This window comes from Herpailurus yagouaroundi, unplaced genomic scaffold (genome assembly GCF_014898765.1).
Source record: "Herpailurus yagouaroundi ecotype Mexico unplaced genomic scaffold, PumYag 530, whole genome shotgun sequence".
NCBI lineage: Eukaryota > Metazoa > Chordata > Mammalia > Carnivora > Felidae > Herpailurus > Herpailurus yagouaroundi.
In genome coordinates, this window is record NW_024412747.1 from 317,846 (window position 1) to 344,239 (window position 26,394).

General features: G+C 40.0%; 1 protein-coding gene across 1 annotated transcript in view; it reads right to left on the reverse strand.

Moving 5' to 3' along the window:
- CHRM3 (cholinergic receptor muscarinic 3) overlaps positions 1–26,394 on the reverse strand; it is a 525,424-nt gene that overhangs the window by 234,880 nt on the left and 264,150 nt on the right. The window contains exon 4 of the mRNA XM_040464953.1: positions 15,824–15,926. The gene's annotated coding sequence lies outside the window, so the exon portion shown is untranslated. The remainder of the gene's footprint in view (positions 1–15,823; positions 15,927–26,394) is intronic.

The following is a 26,394-nucleotide window of genomic DNA, read 5'->3' on the forward strand; positions in this document are numbered from 1 at the left end:
GCCTGATGACCCTCCTTGGCAAAATGGGAACACGGGGGCTAAGATAAGCCAGGAAACAAGGAAACTCCATGGATAGGTTTTGATGGGGAACTCGAAGCCAGAGCTTCTGGGTGCAAAGTTTATGCCCATAACCGCTACACTATGCTTATGGAAGTACTTTTTAACTCGCTGATACATCGACTTACAACATTGTTAGTCTTAGATGGGCATGTGTACAAATAAATATGCACAAATATGCACTTAGTGGACTTGAATAATCTTAGCAAAATACAGAGCATATAAAAAATGAAATTTTGCACCGATAATGCAGTTTGAATAAAGTTAAAAAATAGTCATTAAATCTGTGTTGAAAACTGGTATGGTAACACAGTTTTTAGGAAAAAATCCAGGACAATGCTTCGAAGTCAGCGAGAAATACATATATAAAAAATATATAATATACTATATAATAATAACATATAATTATATACACTAGCAGTTATACACTAACATATTTATATTGGTGCTTTCTGCAAATAGATCAATGAAAAACACTGCAATATATTACAAGAAAAAGTAAAAGAAGGTACCAAACTCCCCAATTTTTTTTTCAGACTCACAACTATCTTAAGAGCAGAGAATTTTTTTTAAGTTTATTTATTTTGAGAAAGAGAGAAAGAGAGAGAGAGCATGCACGTGCGAGAGGGGGAGGGGCAGAGAAAGAGGGAGAGAGGATCCCAAGCAGGCTCCACACTCAGTGCGAGATCACGACCCGAACTGAAATCAAGAGTCAGACGCTGAACTCACTAAATCACCCAGAGGCCCCAAGAGCACAGACTTTTGTACATCAGTGTAAACATCCAGCATGGCGTGATGCATTAATAACAGTGGTATTTGGTAGTGATCAGAATATAGTTATATACTCAAACGCATATACTTGTTGAGTGTATAAACATGTCACATTTATATTAGTAAAGGCAGGTTTTTACAATTTTGTGACATGAAGACCGTAAACTTGTTAAATTTGTTCAATGGAATGTAAAAGGAATGGCTTTATGCAGTAAACTAATTAAAAAAATTTTTTTAATGTTTATTTTTGAGAGAAGAGAGAGACAGAACATGAGCAGGGGAGGGGCAGAGAGAGAAGGAGACAAAGAATCTGAAGCAGGTTCCAGGCTCCAAGCTGGAACCCAGCCCCATATGGCGCCTGAACTCACAAACCATTAGATCATGACGTGAGCTGAAGTCCGATGCTCAACTGGGCCACCCAGGTGCCCCTGAAGTGAACTAATTTTTAAAAAGTGTATCTAAGTATAAATATGATCTAACTCAGAAAGACATGATGTAACAATACCACATGATGTTGTTGTTCTGGAATATTCCTGCTCATAAAGTAGAGTGAGGAATAATCTCTGAACCCAGCACCAAGATATATAGGTAACATCAGCTTCCTTTAGAAGGAGTTTATTAACAAATAAATATAAAGTCCTAGATCAAATATAAAACTTGTAGATATCTTCTTAGCACAAGTGAGTCAATTAATTATTCTTGGGCATTAGAGGACACATTTTACATCTCATTCATTTTCTTTTTTAAAAAATGTTTATTTATTTTTGAGAGAGTGAGAGAGACAGAGCATGAGTGGGGGAGGGACAGAGAGAAAGGGAGACACAGAATCCAAAGGAGGTTCCAGGCTCTGAGCTGTCAGCACACAGAACCCAATGTGGGACTTAAACTCACAAACTGCAAGATCATGACTTGAGCTGAAGTTGGCGCTTAACCTACTGAGCCACCCAGGCGCCCTACATCCCATTAATTTTCAAAAAATAGTACGATTATTATTAAAATATAGTATTAATAGAATAATAATGTTCCAGGCAATCTGGCACATATTCAGCAATCAACACAAATCTGTTGAATGAATGGATGACAGCTGTCCTTAAGTGATAGCTTTTTTCCTTGAGAGAACATTATAATACCTTAAACGCTTCCTAAGTACTTATGTTGATAATTTTGAAAGAAACTGGATGACACCACATCTTACAAAAGGTGTCAAAGTCTTAGGAGGTAGGTACATTACATTTTTCTCTCTCTGCATTTCTTCCCAGCTGAGAAATGGTGGGAGGGTAAAAGCTGAAGTTAATGAAACTCACTGCTAATCTTTTTGGATGCTCCAGAACGTTGGGCAAATTAATTTATTGCACCATTTCCCTAGCTGCAAGGGAATGATAAATTAACAGGGATTCATGGGTCGCTTAGCATTTATTCAACAATAAAGCATGTATTTAGTGGCCGTTATGTACTGCCCTAGGAATACTATGATGAATATGAGGGCGGTCCCAGGGAAATGACCGAGGAAATCAATAAGTTACAATACAAGGTGCTAAGTGCTGGGTAACTATGAAGGAAGAGTTCTGAGAACACAGCATGGTAAACCTAACTCCACTTGGGGAAGATGAGCCAAGCATGTGAAGAGGCATCAGTGAAAAAGTGAGATTTAATCAGGGTCTTGAGAAGAATACACACGTGGCAGGAAAGGAGGTTCAGCATACTGCAGGCAGAATGGGGACCGTGTGCAAGCACAGCGTTTGGATAACTCCCAGCGAACAGTAAGACACCAGCGTGGTAGAACTTACGTAGGATTAATGGAAGGGAGTGGCTCTTAGGAGCTTGCATAAAATTCTCCAATTTCAGTTTGTAGGATAGGCGCCTGTGGGCACCATGGAGTCAACATTTTTTTTTTTTTAACATTTATTTATTTTTTGAGAGATAGAGACTGAGCATGAGCAGGGGAGGGGCAGAAAGAGAGGGAGACACAGAATCGGAAGCTGGCTCCAGGCTCTGAGCCGTCAGCACAGAGCTTGACGTGGGGCTTGAACCCGCAAACCGCAAGATCATGACCTGAGCCGAAGTCGGATGCTTAACGGACTGAGCCACCCAGGAGCCCCTGGAGTCAACAGTTTTTAAGGTAGAAGCGTAACGTTATGTGGCTCATTTAAAAACATATAGATTATTCTGGAATCAGTACCGAGGAAGGACTGGAGTGAAGTAAAACTGGTGGGAGAGACATAACTGAAGAAATCGTTAAAGAAGACTTCAGACTCATTCAGTTGCAGTGATGATGACTCGCACAACAACGGGGGAGGGGTACGTCAAAGACGGAACCGATTCTGAGAGCTGGCGAGACCCAGACTAGGGAGGAAGCAGAGCAGCAAGTTTTTATTATTGCTTTTGTTTGTACTGTTTGGGGATGAGAATGGCAGACCACAGAGCACCAGTGGTTAGAACTCTTGTTTTTGTTTTTTTTGAGAAAGCCAATGAATGCCACTTAACTGAGGAGCTAATAGGATATTTAGGAAGAACTTGCTTTGTAGTAGAGACTCTTTTATTCCTTATGACAATCCCAGGAAGAAAATACTACTATTTCCATTTTTACAGATAAAGATGCCGAAGCTCAGGGAAGTTAAATATCTTCCCTCAGAGTAGATACAGCCATCCAGTTCCCGGCTGGGGTTGTATGCAAGGTACAACTGAAATGCAGATTTGGAGTAAGATAGGGTCCCCCAGTAGGTAGTGGGTCATGACACTTCTTAGAGCTCACATGCCCTGTGGAATCAGAATGAGCAGCAGAGGGGAAACGGCCAAGGAAGTCCAGCGAGATGCTGAGTGAGGCTGGAGCATGAAGAGGGCAGACAGCTTGCCCTGTTTTTGAAAGGAAAGAGAGGGGGCGCCTGCGTGGTTCAGTCGGTTAAGCCTCCAACTCTTGGTTTCAGCTCAGGTCATGATCTTATGGTTTTGTCAGTTCGAGCCCCGTGGCAGGCTCTGAGCTGAAAGTGTAGAGCCTGCTTGGGATTCTCTCTTTTTCTCTCTCTCTCTGTTCCTCCCTTACTTGTGATGTCTCTCTCAAAATAAACCTTAAAAAATAATAAAAAATAAAAAAAAAAAATAAAAAGGAGGAGAAAAGCTCCTTTTCATACATGTTTCCAAATGTCTCCTGGCTCCATCCGCAAAGCCTTCCTGCCCCTGACACTCCCCCTCAGCCCCCAGACTCACTCTCCCCAGTGTCCCTGTCAGAATACTCACTTCCTATACACTTTCCTTTTTTATGCACATCTATAGCCTTTCACTAACTACTCAATACTCTCCACAAGGCACTTTTTAAAAATTTATTTATTAAAAGAATTTTTTTTCAATGTTTATTCATTTTTGAGAGACACAGAGCGTGAGGAGGGGAAGGGCAGAGAGAGAGGGAGACACAATCTGAAGCAGGTTCCAGGCTCTGAGCCATCAGCACAGAGCCCGACGCGGGGCTCGAACTCAGGGACCGTGAGATTATGACCTGAGCCGAAGTCAGACGCTTAACCGACCAAGCCACCCAGGCGCCCCTATGTTTGTTTATTCTTAAGAGAGAGAGAGAGACAGAGCATGAGCGGAGGAGGGGCACAGAGAGAGGGAGCCACAGAATCCGAAGCAGGTTCCAGGCTCCGAGCCGTCAGCACAGAGCCCGACGCGGGGCTCGATCCCATGAACTGTGCGATCATGACCTAAGCTGAAGTTGGACACTTAACCGACTGAGCCACCCAGGAGCCCCTCACAAGGCACTTTTTTAGAGCAGGGCGTCTCCACCTCAGCACTGCGGACATTTTGATCTGGATAATTCCTTGTTGGGGATATGGGTTCCCTGTGCATCGCAGGAAGTTTGCATCATCGCTAGCCTCTGCCCACTAGATGCCAGGGACGCTTCCCCCTGACAACCAAACACGGCTCCATAAACTGCCCAATGTCCCACAGGGGACAACACAACCCTGATGGCGAAGTGCTGATGGATAAGAGTTTTGTGCTGAGAAAGCAAAAATTCTGGTTTTCTTGGGTTATCCTTCTTAGTAAGGAGATGGGAATTACTCATGACATAACTTTCCTGTAATACATTTTTGTTTATTACATGCAGAGTGAAGATATTACCTATCTCCCAGCGCTGCTCTGAAATCAGGTAATGTGAAGTAATGATATGTGTTAGGGTTCCCACATGGGGACTGGACCATAGCAGTGCTTGGAAAATGGGAAAGAATCGAGCAGATTAATGGTGATACTCAAGTTTTAACTGCATAGCAGTAAAAATAATCAATTTAATAAAATTTTTAAAATATGTTTATCTATTTTTGATGGGGGGGGAGGGGCAGAGACAGAGGAAGACACAGAATCTGAAACAGGCCTCAGGCTCCAAGCTGTCAGCACAGAGCCCGACATGGGGCTTGAACTCACAAACCACGAGATCATGGCCTGAGTTGAAGTTGGACGCTTAACTGACTGAGCCACATAGGCACCCTCAGAATAATCAATGTAATTAGTTAATTAATTAATTGTTATATTTTTAAATGTAATTTATTTTAAAGTTGGCTAACATACAGTGGGTACAGTGTGCTCTTGGTTTTGGGGGTAGATTCCCTTGGTTCATCGCTTACATACAACACCCAATGCTCATCCCAACAAGTGCCCTCCTCAGTGCCCATCACCCATTTTCCCCTCTCCCCCATCCCCCCAGTCAACCCTCAGTTTGTTCTCTGTATTTAAGAGTCTCTTATGGTTTGCCTCCCTCACTCTCTGTTTTTAACTATGTTTTCCCCCCTCCTTCCCCCATGGTCTTCTGTTAAATTTCTCAAGTTCCACATATGAGTGAAAACATGATCTCTGTCTTTCTCTGACTGACTTATTTCACTCAGCGTAATACCCTCCAGTTCCACCCACATTGCTGCAAATGGCATGACTTCATTCTTTCTCATTGCCAAGTAGTATTCCATTGTATATATAAGCCACACCTTCTTGATCCATTCATCAGTTGGTGGATATTTAGGCTCTTCCCATACTTTGGCTATTGTTGAAAGTGCTGCTATAAACATTGGGGTATATGCACCCCCATGCATCAGCACTCCTGTATCCTTTGGAAAAATTCCTAGTAGTGCAATTGCTGGGTCATAGGGTAATTCTATTTCTAAGTTTTTTGAGGAACCTCCACACTGTTTTCCAGAGCAGCTGCACCAGTTTGAAAAAATAATCAATTTAATTTAAAATGGTCTTTGTAAGTTGAAAAAATGTCCCAGAAAAACAGCATTCAGTACCACCATGTTGACCTTTTGTTTAATACCTGGAGACAGGCTCTCAAACTTATCTTTTATTCTAAATAGGGAGAACTTATATGGGAGCCACAAGTTAAAAATATGCTCAAAATAAAAAAGCATAAAAAGGTTGTTAGGAAAAAAAAAAGAATATGCCCAAAGTCATAAGAAATTAGTGGAAGAAGAATATAAATTTCAAATTTTGGCCCCTCATTACTTAATTCTACTTTGTGTTGGTTACAATGCAATATTTGGAAATAAGCTATATGTTAACATAGAAGAGGCGTGTTTTACTGACGATTCATTCTTTCTTATGGATTCATTTCCATTGTTTTTTCCTTATTGAAAGTCGTCCTTTCAATCTTTTAAGACCAGAATTCATGCATAGGGATTCCTAACTCTATCTTATACCATGTGGCTTACATTATATGTGATTCCCTTTTTTTCCTTTTTAAAATGATCCAGTTGTGTGCCATGCTTTTACGAGAATTAATCACAATATTCATATTGCAATAGATTAATGCAGGAAGCTGTTGTTTAGGGAAATATGTAGCAGTTTACTACTCTTTGTTCAATGATCCTAATCAAAAAAATATAAAGACTCATTCATTTTTTTCCCCAAAAGCTTACAGAGTAACAAAATTAAAAATATATATGTCTGGTATTAGCCAACCTAATAAAAACAGTGTTAGGCGGCCATGTGATTTTATGCCAAATGAAATAAACTAAAGAATTTGAAACAATAAAACTACCTCCACTTTTGTGAGAATCTAGACAGCAATTGTGAAACGATAGCTTCAACCTGATTCCATAAACCATCATTCAAAATTTAATGCTGACAGGGACACCTGGCCGGCTCAGTCAGCGGAGCATGAGACTCTTGATCTCTGGGTTGTGGGTTTGAGCCTCAAATTGGGTGTAGAGGTTGCTTAAAAATAAAATCTTTAAAAAAATTTTAATGTTGACAGTGGTAGAGAACAGAAGACATGATCAAGACCTCTGTGCCCATTGAGGTTAAAAGGCTAATGGAATTCAATATACAAATTCCTGACTTCAATGGATTTCATTCAACCATTAGCTGAAACATGACTTCAAATATAAATAGATACTGATGTTAGATACACACAGTTCAGGATAGCTGTAGCTCATTTCTCCTGTTGTGATGCTTTAATATGAGTTCAATCGTCCCACAGCATCATAAACAATTTCCATTCCTTCAAGTGTGCAATTTCTCTTTTTACAGAATGAATATGATAATGTTAGGCAGTACAGTACTTGCTTTTTGTGAGATTTTTTTTCAGATAACAAAACTGCCTAACTAAATTTTGCTGCCAGGAAACTCAGAGTCAAGCTTAAAGACCAACAGTAGTAACTTCTGGTCCCTAGGGTCTGCCTGATTGTGACTGATATTTCTTTCTTTCTTGGTTCTCTGGTTTTAATTACACTTTTTTCCTTCCCTAATTTTCTTTTTAAAAAAATGTTTATTTACTTATTTTTGAGAGAGAGAGAGAGAGAGAGAGAGAGAGAGCAAGTGAGCACACTGAGTTGGGGAGGGGCAGAGAGAACGAATTGCAAACAAGCTGTCAGCAAAGAGCCCGATGTGGGGCTCAATCCCACCAACCACCAGATCATGGCCTGATCCAAATCAAGAGTCTGACGCTTAACTGACTGAGCCACCCAGGCACCCCTCCCTTAATTTTCTATTTTATTTATAATTATTCTATTTTATTATTGTGCTAAGCCATCTAAAATCTTTTTATTTTATAGGTTAGAAAAGATACACAAGTAAAAACAAGAGTAGATGAAAATGTTTTAGAATATTAATAATGTAAAGAAAAATATGATTGAACATTGAAAAGGCAAAGTTAAATATGGAAGTTCTTTATTTCAAAATACTTAATATCAAAGTTATCATTGATCATATTATTATTCTGATAAAGAAAATGTTTTGCTTTGTTTTTAAATTCTCCCAAATATGAGGATATGATTTAGGAACCTTAAATATATGAAACTGTTTCTTTCCCAAGGCACTGTGTGTTGTTACACTATGAATGCAGTCTAATTTTGAAATGAAATTTCACTACTATTGAGAAAAATAACTTTCCGTATGAAGGGCTTATAGTATTGTGAAGACCATCATATCCATTTGGACCATCTACTCTTTTTCTAAAATGCAAAAGAGAAGTAATATAAAGTCTATCATCTTTAATTGGGTTTGAACTTTGCCAAGAAAAGTCAGAGATTTAATGGATAGGTAGATGGAAATGTGAAAGACATTCAAGTACTTCCTAGAGTTTACTTGGACAGCATTAGAAGCCACCAAACTCTTCACTAGTGCAGCTGTTTCTATACCAGGCTAGTATTTATAGCCACTCTGTAGTACTCTACATTTTAATGGTTGTCCACATGACCCTAGAAAAGTTTCAAAGATAAGGCATCTCAGTTAGGAATCTTCAGGCTAGAACGTCTCCTCAACATGGCAGAAAAAAATTAAAGATGAAAATAGTGGTGAAGAAGGAAGTCAACGGCCATGGCCTTAATAAAATCAGGATGAGTTCTTAACCAAAATATTAGCCTTCTTGGCTTTTTTACTTTATCCAAATCCTTTAAAAATGATGTCCATCTCTCTGCTTCAGCAGAGCGTATCAAATATAGTCTCTGATCTGATGAATTACCATTTCCATTGCTCATTATTCTATGTACCAAGTCCGTTCCTAGCTTTGGTATTTCCTCTGCTTGTGTCTAATATCAAAATGCATTTGAATTATTCATTCTACAAATTCTAAAAATATTTACTAAAATCTAATGTGGAGTCCAAGCATGGAGGATACTGGAAAACTATATGTTTCATTCTAAAATATTCACTCTCAAGAGGCAACATGATTATTCTCAAGAGGTCGTGATTATTATGACCAGTGGGATTTATTCCTGGGCTTTGGGGCTGGTTCAATATTCACAAATCAATCAACATGATACACCACATTAATAAAAGAAAGGGTAAGAATCATATGATCTTCTCAATAGATGCAGAAAAAGCATCTGACAAAATACAGCATTCATTCTTGATAAAAGCCCTCAGCAAAGTAGTGATAGATGGAACATACCTCAACATAATAAAGGCCATATAAAAAAGACCCACAGCTAATATCATCCTCAATGGGGAAAAAAAATAAGTGTGGCTACTCTCTCTGTTGCTATTTAACATAGTACTGGAAGTCTTAGCCTCAGCAATCAGACAACAAAAAGAAATGAAAAGCATGCAAATCAGCAAAGAAGAAGTCAAACTTTCACTATTTGCAGATGACATTATACTGTATGTAGAAAATCCAAAAGACTTCATCAAAAAATTGCTAGAACGGATACATGAAATCTGCAAATTACAGAATATGAAACCAATGTGCAGAAATTTGTTGCATTTCTATACACCAATAATGAAGGAGCAGAAAAAGAAATCAAGGAATCAATCCCATTTGCAACCAAAAACAATAAGGTACCTAGAAATAAACCTAACTAAAGAGGTTAAAAGATCTATACTCTGAAAACTATAGGACACTTATGAAAGAACTTGAAGAGGACACAAAGAAATGGAAAGGCATTCCATGCTTATGGATTTGAAGAACAAATACTGTTAAAATGTCTATACTACCCAAAGCGATTTATACATTTAATGCAACCCTTATCAAAACACCACCAGGATTTTTCACAGAGCTAGAACAAACAATCCCAAAGTTTGTATGGAACCACAAAAGACCCCAAATAGCCAAAACAATCCTGAAAAAGAAAAACAAAACTGGATGCATCACAATTCTGGATTTTAAGCTCTATTACAAAGCTGTAGTCATCAAGGCAGTATGGTACTGGCACAAAAACAGACACATAGACCAATGGAATAGAATAGAAAACCCAGAAATGGACCCACAACTATATGGTCAACTCATCTTCACAAAGCAGGAGAGAATACCCACTGGAAAAAAGACAGTCTCTTCAACAGATAGTTCTGGGAAAAATGGATGGCTAGATGCAGAAGAATGAACCTGGACCACTTTTTTACTCCATACACAAAAACAAGTTCAAAATGGATGAAAGAGCTAAATGTGAGACAGGAAACCATCAAAACACTAGAGGAAAACACAGGCAGCAACCTCTTTGACCTTTCCACAGCAACTTCTTCCTAGACATGTCACCAAAGGCAAGGGAAACAAAAACAAAAAGGAACTACTGGGACTTCATCAAGATAAAAAAACTTCTGCACAATGAAGGAAACAATCAACAAAACTAAAGGGCAACCGACAAAATGGAAGAAGACATAATTGCAAAGACATTTCCAATAAAAGGTTAATGTTCAAAATCTATTAAGAACTTATCAAACTCCGTACCCCCCCAAAAAAATAACTCAGTTAAGGAATGGGCAGAAGACCTGAATAGACACTTTTCCAAAGAAGACATCCAGATGTTAACAGACACCAGAAAAGTTGCTCAATATCACTCATCATCTGGGAAATACAAATCAAAACCATGATGAGATACCACTTTATACCTGTCAGAATGGGTAAAATTAACAACACAAGAAACAATAGGCAATTTGTGAGGATGTGGAGAAAGGGGAACCCTCCTGCACTGTTGGTGGGAATGTAAACTGGTGCAGCCACTATGCAGAACAGTATGGAGGTTTCTCAAGAAACTAAAAATAGAACTATCCTATGACCTAGGAATTGCAATGTTAGGTATTTACCCAAAGGATACAAAAATACAGATTTGAAAGGGTACATGCACCCCAATGTTTACTGCAGCATTATCAACAACAGCCAAAGTGTGGAGAGAGCCCGAATGTCCATCAACTGATGAATGGATAAAGAAGATGTGGTATATATATATATATATATATATATATATATATATATACACACAATGAAATATTACTCAGTCATCAAAAAGAACGAAATCTTGCCATTTGCAAAGATGTGGTTGGAGCTAGAATGTACTACGTGAAGCTAAGTTAGTCAATCAGAGAAAGACAAATACTGTATGATACCACATGATTTCACTGGTATGTGGAATTTAAGAAACAAAACAGATAAACATATGCGGTGGAAAAGAGAAGAGTGGGAAACAAACCACAAGAGACCCTTAATGATAGAGAACAAACTATGGGTTGACTAAGGGAGGTGGGTGGGGGATGGGCTAGATGGGGGATGGGTACAAATGAGGGCACTTGTTGGGATGAACACTGGGTGTATGTAAGTGATGAATCACTGATTCTACTCCCGAAATCAATATTGCACTGCATGTTTACTAAAAAGAATTGAAGTTTAAAAAAAGGTAAAAAAAAAAAAAGAACAACAACAAAAAAAGAGTCAACACGAGATGCTAGAGGAATGACAGTAATAAGAAAAAGTCTGATGCAGTAGTAAATATCTGTGACAAACGTATATTTTTGGAGCCATTTGATATAACAATACAAGGTAATATGAATTTTCAGAATGAATTCAGTATTCACAAGCATTCATAGTGTGTCTGCTCTTTAACAAACATAATACGTATTTATCTTTTATATTAGATTTTATTTTTTTTTAAATTTTTTTTCAACGTTATTTATTTGTTTTTGGGACAGAGAGAGACAGAGCATGAACGGGGGAGGGGCAGAGAGAGAGGGAGACACAGAATCGGAAACAGGCTCTAGGCTCCGAGCCATCAGCCCAGAGCCCGACGCGGGGCTCGAACTCACGGACCACGAGATCGTGACCTGGCTGAAGTCGGACGCTCAACCGACTGCGCCACCCAGGCGCCCCATTTATATTAGATTTTAAAGATTAATCTGAATCAACTGTATGTGAGTTTTAGGGAGCTCGCTGACTAAAAAGACTTAATAGAAAATGAGCAAAGTAGTAGAAAATACAAAGTGAAGGACGCTTAACACAAGGTTCATTTCAGATGCTATTAATTTCTCCCTCAATAGCTGGTTCATGTGGTCGCAATATGGAAGATTTTATAGAGATTTTAATCTTCCTCTGTCCAGAACCCAGGGACTCGGGGATATAAGGAATTTAGAAAAATGGCTTTATATTATTTGAAAAGCTTTGTCTGTACAAATGTAAAACTCTAAAACACAAGGGGTGTCACTGCCTGAATCCTTTCAAAGAAATTCCTAAAACAGCATGAAAGGAATATGTGGCCTTATTAAAGCTCTATTCACCACAGAGAATTCCATACAAGACCAATCCACCTTGATCCCAAAAAGAAATGCGTGGGCATCTCATTAGCAAGCAGGGTCCTGTCCAGTGTCTCTTGGGATGGTCCGTGTGTGTGGGTGAGTGTGTGTGTGTGTGTGTGTGTGTGCATGTACGCATGTGTGCTTCTCTCCGTATATTTTGTTTTCCATTTTTCCCCAAACTAAATGTTTAGGGGAAGCTTAAAATATCAACTGTTTTCTTAAATGAAGGATAACTCTGCACAGGCATATTATTTGGGTAAATTAGGTCCCCAAACACACTTTAGCTTCACTGATGAAAATAATGTAGGGTAAAGAAGGTAGCCATGCCCCTGGCCTTAATTCAACATCTAGGTAGCTGCATTTATAACCTCTTTACTGGTCTCCATTACCTGAATGTCAAATGCACATTTTTGTCAGGTTCTTAAAGCAGCTCCTTGAACTTTTTTTTTTTTTAATTTTTTTTTTTCCAATGTTTATTTATTTTTGGGACAGAGAGAGACAGAGCATGAACGGGGGAGGGGCAGAGAGAGAGGGAGACACAGAATCGGAAATAGGCTCCAGGCTCTGAGCCATCAGCCCAGAGCCCGACGCGGGGCTCGAACTCACGGACCGCGAGATCGTGACCTGGCTGAAGTCGGACGCTTAACCGACTGCGCCACCCAGGCGCCCCTGAACTTTTTAATAATGGAAATGGTGAACTGCAGAAGGTTCTGTATATAAGACAGCATGAAATAAAAGCACGAAATAAAAGTTGATTATGCCACGTGCATGGGGTGCCGACAGGGATCCAAGTTTCCACTCAGCACCAAAACGGTTTGCATTTACTGGTATCTTTTAAAACTCTGATGAAACAACACCACTATACCTCAAAGAGTGTACTTTTTGATGAAAACCTTATCCTCTGCCCTCCCAGTGGAAAGTGCAACATCTACAGTGATGGGGTGCTTAGAATCTAAAGAAAAGATTTCAGTGGCTGATACAGTGGTCTATAAAATCACGATACAGTCACATGAGGACAAAATGTCTCCACTGCAGCTCAAATAAATAACTGGATTTACATGATTTATTGGTGAAAAGAAAGACCTACATCTATGAGCTATAGGAAAAAAGATCCTAGCTGTAACCATCATCCCCCGCCCCCCAACAAATACACACCCTTAATTCTGTTATTTTGCCTAAAAATTTACCAATATCATTGTATTTTGCTGGGTGAATCGTGCAACTCTGAGGGAGTGACATTTAATAAACTTTGGTGGCTGTGCCATGAAATTAATCTTATAATAGTGTCACTGACAAATTATGAAATCCCTTTGCTCCTCCTGATGGTCATGGGAGACCAGGACGTGGATTGGGTGGCAATTTGTGGGAAAGGTCAGCACTATTTTTGGCCTCTGGGTCACTGCCTAGAGGAACAGGCCAGCAGAATATTCGGCCAGAAGCCTGATTTGGGGGGGGGTGTGTGGAACAAAACTGCCTTGGTATTTTCAGTTATACCTTTTATGCCCTTTCCCCCATTTGTCCTGAAATTCACCACTTCGGTGACTCGGTCTTTCAACAAACCTGAACTTCATCCCACCAAAGCATAAATGATCATTATCCGTGATCTTCATTATTGCTGTTATTACTGAAGAGGTGTAAGCAAGCACTGACCAGATGTTTTTCTATTTACAAATAATCGTTCTGGCTGTTGGGCAGAGAATGGGTTGACTGGGGATCAGAATAGAAGTGAGAAGGTGAATTCAGGACCACTGCAGGGCACTGGTGAGACGGGAAGGTCTCACTTGCGTGGGGGGAGGGGTGGTGGTATTTGACACAGACACGAATGAAGATTTTGGAGCAGTGGCTCTAAACCCCAACTGCACATATGAATCTTTTGAGGAGCTTTTTTAAAAAAAATTCTGCCTTCCTTTTCTGGGTGCAACCTGGGAACCAGCATCTTTTCACCATAAGCGTTGAAAACCACAGAGTCAGAGCTGAACTTGGAGAACTTGATGGGGTAGATGTGGAGAGGTTAAGAAGAGGGAAGTCTCTTGTATGGCAACTAGATTTCTTAAATAAGTAACTGGTTTAATTGTAGTGTCAGTGACCAAGAAAGAGAAGACTGGGAACTTAGATTTTTATGTGAACTCTCCTGGGTTTTTTGATTTGGTAATTGTTTAAAATACATACGTATCAACTTTGTGTGGGCCAAAAACCAAGACAAAACCTTGTAAAAATAAACAAACGAAGACAGATCTAACATGTAGGTGACCAGCTGCAAATTCTGTTTAAATCAGGCAGTTAAACTCTAATTATGGATTTCAGACTCTCACAGAAGGTAGAAATGAAATTCTTTGGAGACTCTTGGAAACACAATCCTTAATTACCTGATACTTCATTAAGAATAAAAGTGACCTCGTGGACTTCATACATTGTACCTGTGAATTAATTTATTTTCTTCCTCCCATTCAAATTAAGTAATAACACTCTTCCTAAGGAAACATAAAAGATTCTCCTAAGGTAATGGGTTAAGTAGTAAAGCTAGGTCCTCATGTCTCATTAACTCTCAAGTCTGTGCTACTTCTGAAATGTGGTTTTCAACACTTTTTTTTTGAGGGGCGGGGCACGGGAGAGTTGTTATAGAGTTTTACTTTTGAAAATACAATTTATATAGATGGGACACTTTTCTAAATTTTTGCCAGCATCTCAACAAGCCTACCATATTCCTAGTAATATTTTAAAAGTCAAATACAAGAAAGCAATGAATCTTATAATGAAATATACCTTAGTGATAATATATCTCACACACACACACACACACACACACACACACACACACACACACACACACAGTAGTTATCCAAGTAGTCTTAACTGGATCAAATCAAGAGTTACAAGGCTTATACCTTATAAGAATCTAATTATAGAACATTTCCTTCAAAAGAATTCTGTATATAGAAAAACTGTCAGATACTGTATTTTGTGGGTTTTATATCATATTTATATGATGATACACCAAGGGAGTAATTGTCACAAAACCTCAGTGATCCGGGGATGATTAATTAATTCACACGTGCAATTATTCAGTCTGTAATTTAGTATTCAGTTTTGTCTAAGCCTGGCCTAATTTTGGGAAAAAAGAAGTTTGTATCTTTCCATTACAGCACTGAACTACAGATATTATACTCATAAACATACCAGAGCATCAGTCATATTTCATATACTTGATGTTCAAAGAGTTTCAGATTAATATTATTTTCAGAATCCTACGAGCATAGAATTTCCTCCCTCTCCTGGAATGACTGTATTCTCAATGAGTATTTATCACACGAGGAAGAAAAGAAAGGCATCTTCCGGAGCCTTGCAAGTCGTAAACACATACTTCGAAGCAGAAAAGACAAAGGTCATCTCTGACCCATCAGTTTTACTCCTCATAGCAAATTCCATTCTCACTGAGCAGGAAGAACAGCAGGAATGGTTCCTGTTGAATCATAAAAAGGGTTCAAAACACTAAGTAAGAAAATATTGAAGTTCTACATACCTATTCCAAGTGGGATCATCAAACTAATCCAATTTATCAAGGACTCTGCTGTGTGCTGAATTTCTCTTGTAGAAGGAAAACAGGGGCCATGTTACCACGAAAGCTGAAAATTGAACAAAATAATGAAAGAGGAAGTTAATCTAAACCAAAACAAAAGACAAAATGATACTCAGAAAGCTAAGTTGTGAGATGGCATTTCACTTTCTTCCAGTCCTGTTGAGATACAACTCACATGCATCACTGTGTAAGTTTCAGATGTACAGCCTAATAAATTTAATTTACATATATTGTGAAATCATTATTGCTGTAAGTGTAGTTATTAGCATCCATCAGCCCATATAGATACAATAAAAACAGAGCAAAAAAGAAAAGAAAAATAATTTCTCTCTCCTTGTGATGAGAGCTCTCAGAATTTATTCTCTTAACTGTTTTCATATATGTCATATGGCAATATTATCCATAGTCATCATGCTGTATATTATATCCCTAGTATTTTTTTATCTTATAACTGGAAGGTTGTTACTTTTTGACCAGCCTTCTCCTACTCCTCCAGAGATGACATTGTAATCAAATGATAAACTTTATAAATAGAGATTTTCCCAGAATTTTCCAAATGTTCATCAAGAAACCCTATTCTTCTATAATATGTGTTGGTGTCCTGCTGAATGAGTGATTCATGGCAGCTACTGGGGAAACAACGAATTTGTATAACTTACCTCTCCACATAAACATCACATCTTATGGTCTCTGTCACATGATCACATGTCCTCGGTTTGAAACTTCAAATAATTGGGAGTATTTTTTAAAGTTTTTTTTTTTTTTTTGAGAGAGAGAGAGAATGCATGAGCAGAGGAGGAGGGGCAGAGAGAGAGAGAGAGAGAGAGAGAGAGAGAGAATCCCAAGCAGGCTCCACCTTGTGGAGCCCGATGTGGGGCTCAAACTCTCAAACTGTGAGATCACGACTGGAGGTGGAATCAAGAGTCGACTGAGACTCCCAGGAGCCCCGGGAGTATTTTATTAGCTTTCCCCTTTAATATGTACACAAAATGAATATATATGTATACCACTTATAGAAAGCTGAGTGATGAGTTTCCTTCATAAATTTATAGCAAAGAAGCAAAGAATCGCTCACCTGATTAATACAATTGATTTCATGGCACCAAGTACTTGACATTCACTCACCATTTTGATCAACATTTATTGAGTGAATAACGTGAACCAGGTATTGGGGTGAAAACTGAGTAAGACTTGGTTCTGCCTTCGACAAGCCTGGTCCAGTCAAATGGAAGAGACCACACTGGACACAGATCATCCCAATACAGGCAAGTAATTGCCCGACTGTGGTACAGAGAGGGTACAGAGGTGGGCATCACCAATCAGGAGGTCTTTAAGCTGAGTCTTTAAAAAAAATTTTTTTTTTCCAACGTTTATTTATTTTTGGGACAGAGAGAGACAGAGCATGAACGGGGGAGGGGCAGAGAGAGAGGGAGACACAGAATCGGAAACAGGCTCCAGGCTCCGAGTCATCAGACCAGAGCCCGACGTGGGGCTCGAACTCACGGACCGCGAGATCGTGACCTGGCTGAAGTCGGACGCTTAACCGACTGCGCCACCCAGGCGCCCCTCTTTAAGCTCAGTCTTGAATGCCGAGTAGGAAAGTGGCAGACAGACAAAGGGACATGGGGGTGGAGGGGAGGAGAAGGATATTCAAGCGGCATATTCAAACGCAGGAAGCTGTGAGGGAGAACGGCATGTTCTGAAAGCTGCCTTAATTGGTGCACAACAGGGTGAGGAAAGTGGAACATACACAAACAAATGGCAGAACATCTTTTTACAGATTTAAATTACTGTAAATCAGCCTAACGGTGCTAACAAAAACAACTGCCCTGGTAATTGTAGAGAATTTGAACCCTGTTCCAAAATCCTGTATGCACATTATCTCCTTCTAGCTTAATGAACTCTTTGCAGGACAGTGTGACCTTACCTGCACTGCGTAGGGGAAACTGTGGCTAAGGGGACTTGATCAAACCACAAAGTGAGTCATGCAGACTGAGGTTCAAGCTGGGGCCAGTCCTCCGTGAGCCGCAGGGAGAGGCTCAGGATGCCAGGGTTCATGAAGAAGTGCGTGCGATACAGCGATGAACGTGGTGTGGCCATTACAGTCACTGTCCTGTTTCATGTCAACAGCTTTCTTGCTGTGTGCAAGTTGGGCTCTGGGCACAAGTACACCGTTTCTAATATCGCCCTTTCTGGTCCCAGCTTCATGAATGCAAGTGTGGGGCAGAGAAACAAGACCGTGATTGTAAGTGCACGTTCCGTTCACCTTGTGAGTTTGGATATTTCAGTGCTAGATGTCTCTGTGCAGGCATATTGCGGGCATGGTGGCTGCTGTGTACCACTCACCAGCAGTGGAAAAACCGGTCTTTGCGTCTAAACCCAGCTGTGATCCTTGAATTTCCTTTGTTGATTTAACTATTACACAGGAGCCTCTCTCAGGCTTGGTGGAAATCATCAGTACTTGAACATTTGCTGGTGCAGTGTGCGGATGAAGGGCTTGGATGTGGGTAAGAAGGTAGAATTGTTGCATCTGCTCAGATAGGAAAAGAGGCCAGCACTCATGTGTAACATCTAAAAATGGGGAGAGTGGGCACAGAGATGCAGGAAAGCAGGTTTAGCAATGCAAAAATGAAGCCTTGCCTGTGACACATAAAGAGAAGGCTTATGTAAGAAATAAAAAATCGAAAGGAGCCCGTGGCATTCTCTAGAGGATGAGAAATACAGTTGCTGAGGCTGGAAAAGACTGTAGAGAACTCTTCTCCCTTCTTCTCCCTCCTCCCCTTTTGCTCTTTTTAAAATCCCGAAGTGGAACTGCTTAGAACACATCTTACTCAGTTCGATTTCTCGTCATGAAGGTGAGAGATTGGAAGATCTTCTGGTAGACCCCAAACCGCCTTGCCCTCATGGAAGAGGACAGGAATTTACAATTTTGATGCTTTTCCAATTGAGAAACCATATGCTTGCTCACAGGCTTTCTCATACTTTATAATGTATTTGGAATTATTATTTGGGAAAATGACTGCTTGAAAAGACAGCTCCTGCCACAAAGGTCCTCAAGATGGAAACCAATTCAAGCAACCGCTGGGCGATAATGCCTGGAAAACACACTAGACGGAAGATGGACAAAATCCAGATGACAGTATCATCTAGAATGCAACGTCTAGCGATCGGCTTGTCTTACGACTGTCTGACCAACTGCACTTGTTACCAGGAGAAGGACGCTTGTTCTCAGGTGGGACACAATAAGTGGAAGATTAAGATAAAGTATTACCCGAAACCAGCACAAAGAGGCAAATAAACAAATAAAAATATCTCTGAAAAGACTAGTGGAAGGAAACTCGGAGAAGAGACTATACACAGAATCCTAAAGTGAGTGATTTATAGAAAGACATTGATATTGAGTGTATTACCCACATGTTTGTGTGAACACTCAAGTAAGTTCACACGTGGTCCAACAGATCTGACTTCAGCGATGTGCAATATAAGTCAGCACTTGCTGGCAAGTCAGAGATCGGTTCTCTAGAGAACGCTGACAAAGAGCTCCCATGGATGTAAACTCTGGAAGGACAAGGCGGGTCCTATAAAACTGTGTACTAAGAGAGCGTGAGTGCATAATCCACGCGAGAGGAAGTCAGGGGCACGAGGGTTGGTAGATGAGATGAGGGAGGCAGAGACAGAGAGAGAAGTAACAATTCCCCATGTGCTGCTAACTCATGAGGCATTGATTGATTCATCCAATCATTTCAACAACTTTGTAATGCAAGCCTCATTGTCACTAAGTCGTAACTGAAGAAATTATTATTTTTTTTTTGAGAGGCTAATTCAGAGTTGGAACTTGAACCTATGCTTTAATGATACTTCAGTGATTTCCCTGATTAAGCTCACTAATAGTAAGGCATGTGTAAAGCAATATGTAAACTTTCAAAATTTGAATGGCAATTAAAGAAATACAAATAAATTTAAAAAGTGACACATATTATGTTAGTTAAAATTATAAGCAAGAAAACATAAATGCAGATGAGGTTACTGGGAAAACAATTGATAAATTCATATAGTTCTGGTGGTACTATACATATATATAGCCCATGGACCCCCCCATCTGATCCATATCTATATTAAGAGTCCCTAAATACATTCATATCTTTGGACTATTAATCTTACAAATTACCCCAAGGGAATAATTCAAAATTAGAAAATGGCATACTTAGGAAAATGTTTATTGCAGCCTTATTCATTATAGTGAATAATGGAAACAATCTGTGTGTCCAACAGGGGAGATTCTAAGAAAATGTTGCTAGATTAACTCCATTAAGTTGCAATATGGAGAGTGATAAAGAAAGCTATATATAAAATTGCATGTTCTGATTATAAGCAGGAACAAACTACCTATGTGAGTAAATACTAGCTGGTGACCAGAAAAAGAAAATAGTTGTGCTAGGGGTAGAGTAGGGATGAATACATTTAAGAAATCCTAATCCCCTTCGTACCATATAATTTAAAACTGTACTCATTTAAAGTATCCATTGAATTAAAATATAGACCCACAAACACAATACAGTTGGAGTACGTGTTTATATGGTTAAATGATTTCCGCATACACAATATTATTTTGTTACATAATTAACTATTTGATAGTGGAGGAAGAGGGAAGGAGGCAAGGTTTGTATGATGCTGGGACAAAATGCACATATTTTAACATAATGGTGTAAACAAATGTTTTTAGTATTATGGCAGCCATTGGAAATTAAGATGAGATTACAAGATGTGTTGACATAATTGCTAATGTATGTGATCTGAAATGGATCTACGACCAGTAGTCTTTCCCACTATGTATTATGCTTTCATCTTCTCACATTCCCTCCATCCCATGTTCTAGGGAAAGTAGGTGGGCTGGAGAATTCTCCCACTGCTTCATCTTCTGCTCTAAGACATCCCCCTTGGCCCCAGCAAGGTCTCCTCCATCTTTGGGAAGCCATTTTGTCTTTGGCTGGGCAAGAAGAAGGAGCATTTGAAGAAACAAGAGTGAGTCTTGGTGCTTGCTTCTGCCTCGTGTAAGACTAAGGATGAGCAAGCAAGTGCTTAGATGGTGTCATATTCACCCCTGTCCATTCTTGGTCTCATTCTCGGTTCTAGGCAGTAAAGTCATGGCATTTGCTGCTCCAACACACTCCTTGTCTTCTAGAGATGAATGCAGAGAAACTATTACCCATCTCATGTCAACAGTTCTTGGAAAGCAAAGGCACTTCCTAAGTGTATAAATCTTACAGATCATTAGAAATTCACAAACCGCATCCCTGCCCCTCTGCCTGTATTGTATTTATGCATTTGTGTATAAAAAGAAACACAAAATTAAGTGTAATTCAGGTACCATTAATCTTTTTTGGACAAGTTAGCATCTCCGTCAACTTCCTCTATTTCTTTTCTAAAACGTGTGTGTGTGTGTGTGTGTGTGTGTGTGTGTGTGTTATGCAGAGTGGAAAGAGGTGTGCCTTCAATAAATTTAGGAACAGGGGCACCTGACTGGCTTAGTTGGTACAGCAGGCAACTCTTGATCTCAGGGTTTTGAGTTCCCAAAACTCAACTCAAGATCTCAGGGTTCTTAAGCCCCATATTGTGCGTAGAGATTACTTTAAAAAGAACAACAGCAAAAGAATAAATCTAGGAACAGAAAAAAGGGTCTCTGTCTCCAGACATGACTTCTTTTATCTGTTCTGACCTACGGGACGGGGCTCCTTATCCATCTGAGTGCTCCCGGCTTTGCGGACTTTATAGTTCAATTCACCACTGGTAGGTATGCCATCTGCTTTTTCTTGCCCTGCTACGGTGGGTAGACAGCTCTATTTAACTCATCCTGCCTCCTGCTGACAATGAAGCCTTTTCTAGGGTGTGGCTGTGATGCAAACTCAGCCCTCGAGTGCGGCAGCCCTCAGGTCAGAAGCACCCTCACCCACGGGATGGAACCCCAGCCCCAGTGACAGGTTCTCCGGCTATCTCGGGTCCTTTCTGTGCCACACGGGAACCTACGTTCCAAGGCCTCCCTGTGACCTAGCAGGCTGAACTGCTGAGTTCACTATGCTGCTGCACGGGGCCGCACGTGAAAAAGCTCCCTGTCTTGTGCACACCTCGTTCTCACTGACACACCTCTCTTTTTCTGGGCTAAAACCCCAAGAGAGAAAGTTGGCAGGCACACATTCTACAGCTTTACTTTCCTCCCTGCCACTGTCATTCCTGCTTGGCAGAGGTTCCTCAGGCTCGGCAAAGGGGCACACTTTCCTTTCTCTTTCTTGGTGTCATATTCTTTTACCATCAGACAGTGAGCCCAGAAGTGATAAGTTGAAGGGTTTTTGTTTTTTTTTGTTTTTTCCATACAATATGACTTGAGTTTTCTGGGCTTGGCCCTTGATAAACTAAAAAAAAGAATATAGAAAATTGCCGAAAATAACCTGAACTTCTATTTATAACCATGACAGAGTAACGAGGATGGAGAGTAACCTAAATCGTTTGCACACGGCACCGGCCTTCCCCCTTCCCCCCAAAAAAGAACCTTAGAAGACTGTGCAAAACAAACGAAATAACTGTTTTCAAGAACCAGACAACAGGTACACAGGACTGTGATGACTGAGGGAAGGGAAACCAATGAGGGAAGACAACATCTGGGCTCCCTGTTTGGAAAAGATTTCTGGAAAGCGGACAGAGGAAGTGGGCAGAGCACAGCTGCCTCACTGAATTGAGAAAGTGACGACCCGAGTTTGAGGAGTCCGGTAAGGCGACGAGTGAGATGCTCAACACCATTAGTAATCAGGACACGCAAAATAAAACCTCCATGAGAAGCCACCAAGCCCCCACAAGAATGGCTCACATTAAAACGACTGACTGTATTCGTGCTGGCCAGACAGGACAGGAAGCCACTCTTGTCTCCATACACTGCTGATGGGAATGTAAGGTGATGTGACCACTTTGGAAAACAGGTTTGCAGTTTACTGTATAGTTAAACATGTTTAGTACAAGGCTGTGCAATTAAACTCCTAGTTAGTTTCCCAAGAGAGATAAAAACATGTATCAACACAGAGACTTTTACACCCATGTTCAGAGTAACTTCATTCACAATTATACCAAACTGAGAAAGCAGATGTCCATCAGAGGACACAGAGGAGCAAATCTAGATACTTTCATACAATGGAATAAAAAATGTAATGAAAGGGAATGAACTGCTCATATTCCCAATACTATGCAGAAACTTCAAAAATATTACGCTGAGCAATAGAAGCCAGGCACAAAAATATATATCGTAGGACTCCATTTAAAAAAATTTTTTTAATGCTTATTAATCTTTGAGAGACAGAGAGAGACAGTGCATGAGTGGGGAAGGGGCAGAGAGAGAGAGAGGGAGACCCAGAATCCGAAGCAGGCTCCAGGCTCTGAGCTGTCAGCACAGAGCCCAATGTGGGGCTCGAACTCACGAACCGTGAGATCGTGACCTGAGCTACAGTCAGATGCTCAACCAACTGAGCCATCCAGGCACCCCTCATAGGATTCCACTGTTAGAAAACTCTAGAAAAAGGAAATCTAGAAAGCAGAAAGCACAGCAGTGATCACCTGGGGCTTAAGGCGGGCTGAGGGCATGTGTCAAGAGACAAAGAAGGGGCATAAAAGGAACAAGGTGTGGTGACGGAAGTGCACTGCTAAGATTTGATTTACTGGTAATAACATGGTAGATGAATGTGTTTCACCTCATCCAAATATACATTTAAATGGGTGCTTAGTATTGTATATACATTATACCTGACTACAGTTCATTAAACAGAACCTTAACTGGCTTCTTAATTCTTATATAATATCAGAGATGATCTCTTAAAGATTAAATATTTTATTTTTAAAATTAATTTTTAATATTAAAATATCAATTTAGAGACACTTGGAAATATGCATATCTCGCATTTCTTTTAACGTAATCCAGTGCTGGGAGCTACGGTGGCTTAGTCAGTTGAGTGTCTCACTCTTGATTTTGGCTCAGGTCATGATCCCAGGATCATGACGCAGGATCGAGCCCTGCGTCAGACTCTGTGCTGAGCATGGAGCTTGCTTAAGATTCTCTCTCTCTCCCTTTGCCCCGCGGCCCCCCCCCCCTCTAAATAAATAAGTAAGTAAATAAATAAATCCAGTGTCTGTGGGAAAAGAGGGCCATCTACAAGAAACAAGCTGGCCATGTGCCGCTAATTACTGAAGCTAGGTGGTGAGTACAGGGGGTTGGTTATGTTCTGCCTGCTTTTGAGTAAGCCTGTAGTTTTTTTAATTTAAAATGTTTTAAACATCTAGAGGACTGCATTTCTTTAAAAGAGTATCATCGATATAGCAGGTGGCCTTAGATGTATGTTTTAATGCCTTCCTCTCCACATTCTTCTTCTTGGATTATGTGGTGAAGTCCTTCTGGGTCTTTCTCACATCCTCTTTACTGTCCTTTCCTTATTTCCTTTCATAGCTTAGTCGACCACAGCTCTCAGATGAGAATCAACGTGTGTCACATGTACACGTGAGGTTCTGAATGATTTGAGGAGAAATTGGTGAAGTCAGAGTCTGGTTCTTTGTATTAAACAGTAATGAATTTCAGTAAAGCCTGGCCTGCAGAAGAGAGGCCCTATTAGGAATAAACTAAGCAAGGTGCAGAGAAACGCCCACTTTGTTAAATGAAGGGGAATAATGAGTCTGCTTTCACCAGTTGATCGAAACAAACAGAACCAAGACACCAATTTAACACAACGAACATCAAGAAAGAGCCGGTGCAAAGAATTTCTGTTAGAGGGAATGGAAATTGGCCTTCACTGTTTTCATCTTACTTTTCCCTTTTAAGGCGTTAGAATGCTTGCTAACTTCAGGGAAAGCTGGCTGCAGGCTCGCAGTCACATGAGTGGGGTTTGGGTCCGGAAGTGCTGAGCCCCTTCCTGACTAACAGGAGCGTGAACAGGCTCCATGCTGACAGAGCCTCCTGAATTTTCCAGGGGGATTGAAGCTCAGGATGAGGTCAGTCAGAATAGAAATTGATGAACGATGTAGAAGGTGGTGTTCAGCTATGTAGGCAGGGATGCCCTTTAGAGAAACTAATGTCCCTTTCAGTTTCTCAGTGTTGTATAAAATGGAATATGGCACTTCCTGCTTGATCTGATTATCTCTAGAACTACCCGTTCTTTCTGTGAATAAGACCCCAAACTGTTTTACTAATGAGCAAGAATGGACACAAAAAACATGTACTAATTACCAGCAAAGAACATAAGCTTCTGCAATCACACTCTGATGTGATAAATTAGAATTCTGTTTCCCAGAAGCCAACACATTATGGATGAACTGGGAATTGTTCTTATTGTTGAACTAGAACAATCAAGCACCAGGATATTTAAGAGTGCAAGTTGCATAGAAGTAATGCATAATCCCACTATTTTGGAGCTTTAATTTTCCCGTGGACACATTTTTTTTTTTTAAATTGACTTTATCTGCTTGAAAAATGTTTTGTCTTAGTAATAGGAGCTTAAAGGAGTCCAATAGAAAGAGTGTGACTATATAGAACAAAGGTCAGAAAAGTTTTAGAATAGAGACATTACATGTGTTTCTTTCTCAAGATGTTCTAGATTTAATTATTCCAAAAAAACTCAAGTAGAGAGTATGATACACTAGGGATCTAGTGTCTCTGTGGGATATAAAGGAGTGCAAGTCATCATCCTTGCCTTTGGGAAGGTTACACGATGTTTTTGGCAAAAAGATAATCATGTTGGGAAAATAACAGAAAGTTACATATATGCATACAATGTGTATATGGTGTGTATCTATTTATCTATCTATCTATCTATCTACCTTTCCATCCATCCATCCATCCATCCATCCACCCATCTTCTAATGTGGTGCTCAGCGTTATTGGCAGTGAGTCTTATGGCGCCATGGGAAAGGCGTAGATTCATAAAGAATAAACTAAAAAGGAAGAAAATGCTAGATCTTAAATTCTCAATGTAATTCATAAAATAACAGAGGAGAGAAGTGGTTCAGGGATGGGGGGGGTGGACAATAAGAAAAAAAGGCTCAGAATCAAGAATCAAGATGATATACTGTGAGACCATGGGCGGGGGGGGGGGATAACACTGAGCTGATTTACAGGAATCTAGGCTGGAGCCAGACTGAGGAAAGTCTTGAATGCTGGTCATTAGGAATTTGTGCTTTATCCTGAGAGCAAAGTAGAGTCACTGAATGTTTTGAGTAGAAGGTTCATGTGATAGAGACGGTCTTTCTGGGAAAAAAGATCTGTAAGCAATGCTTAGTAGATACGAAGAACAGGGGACTAAGGAAGCAGAGGCCAAATTAAATTTGGAAAGTGTATCCTTAAGTGATGAATGAATAATATTTCTAAGTAGCAGTAAACTTCCAATAAAATTAGGTGCTTCAAGTCTGCACATATTGTCGAATTTCAGAGCAATTCAACACAAAACACTAACTGCATATTGTGGGAGGAAGACAACAGGGTTTGTGACAGA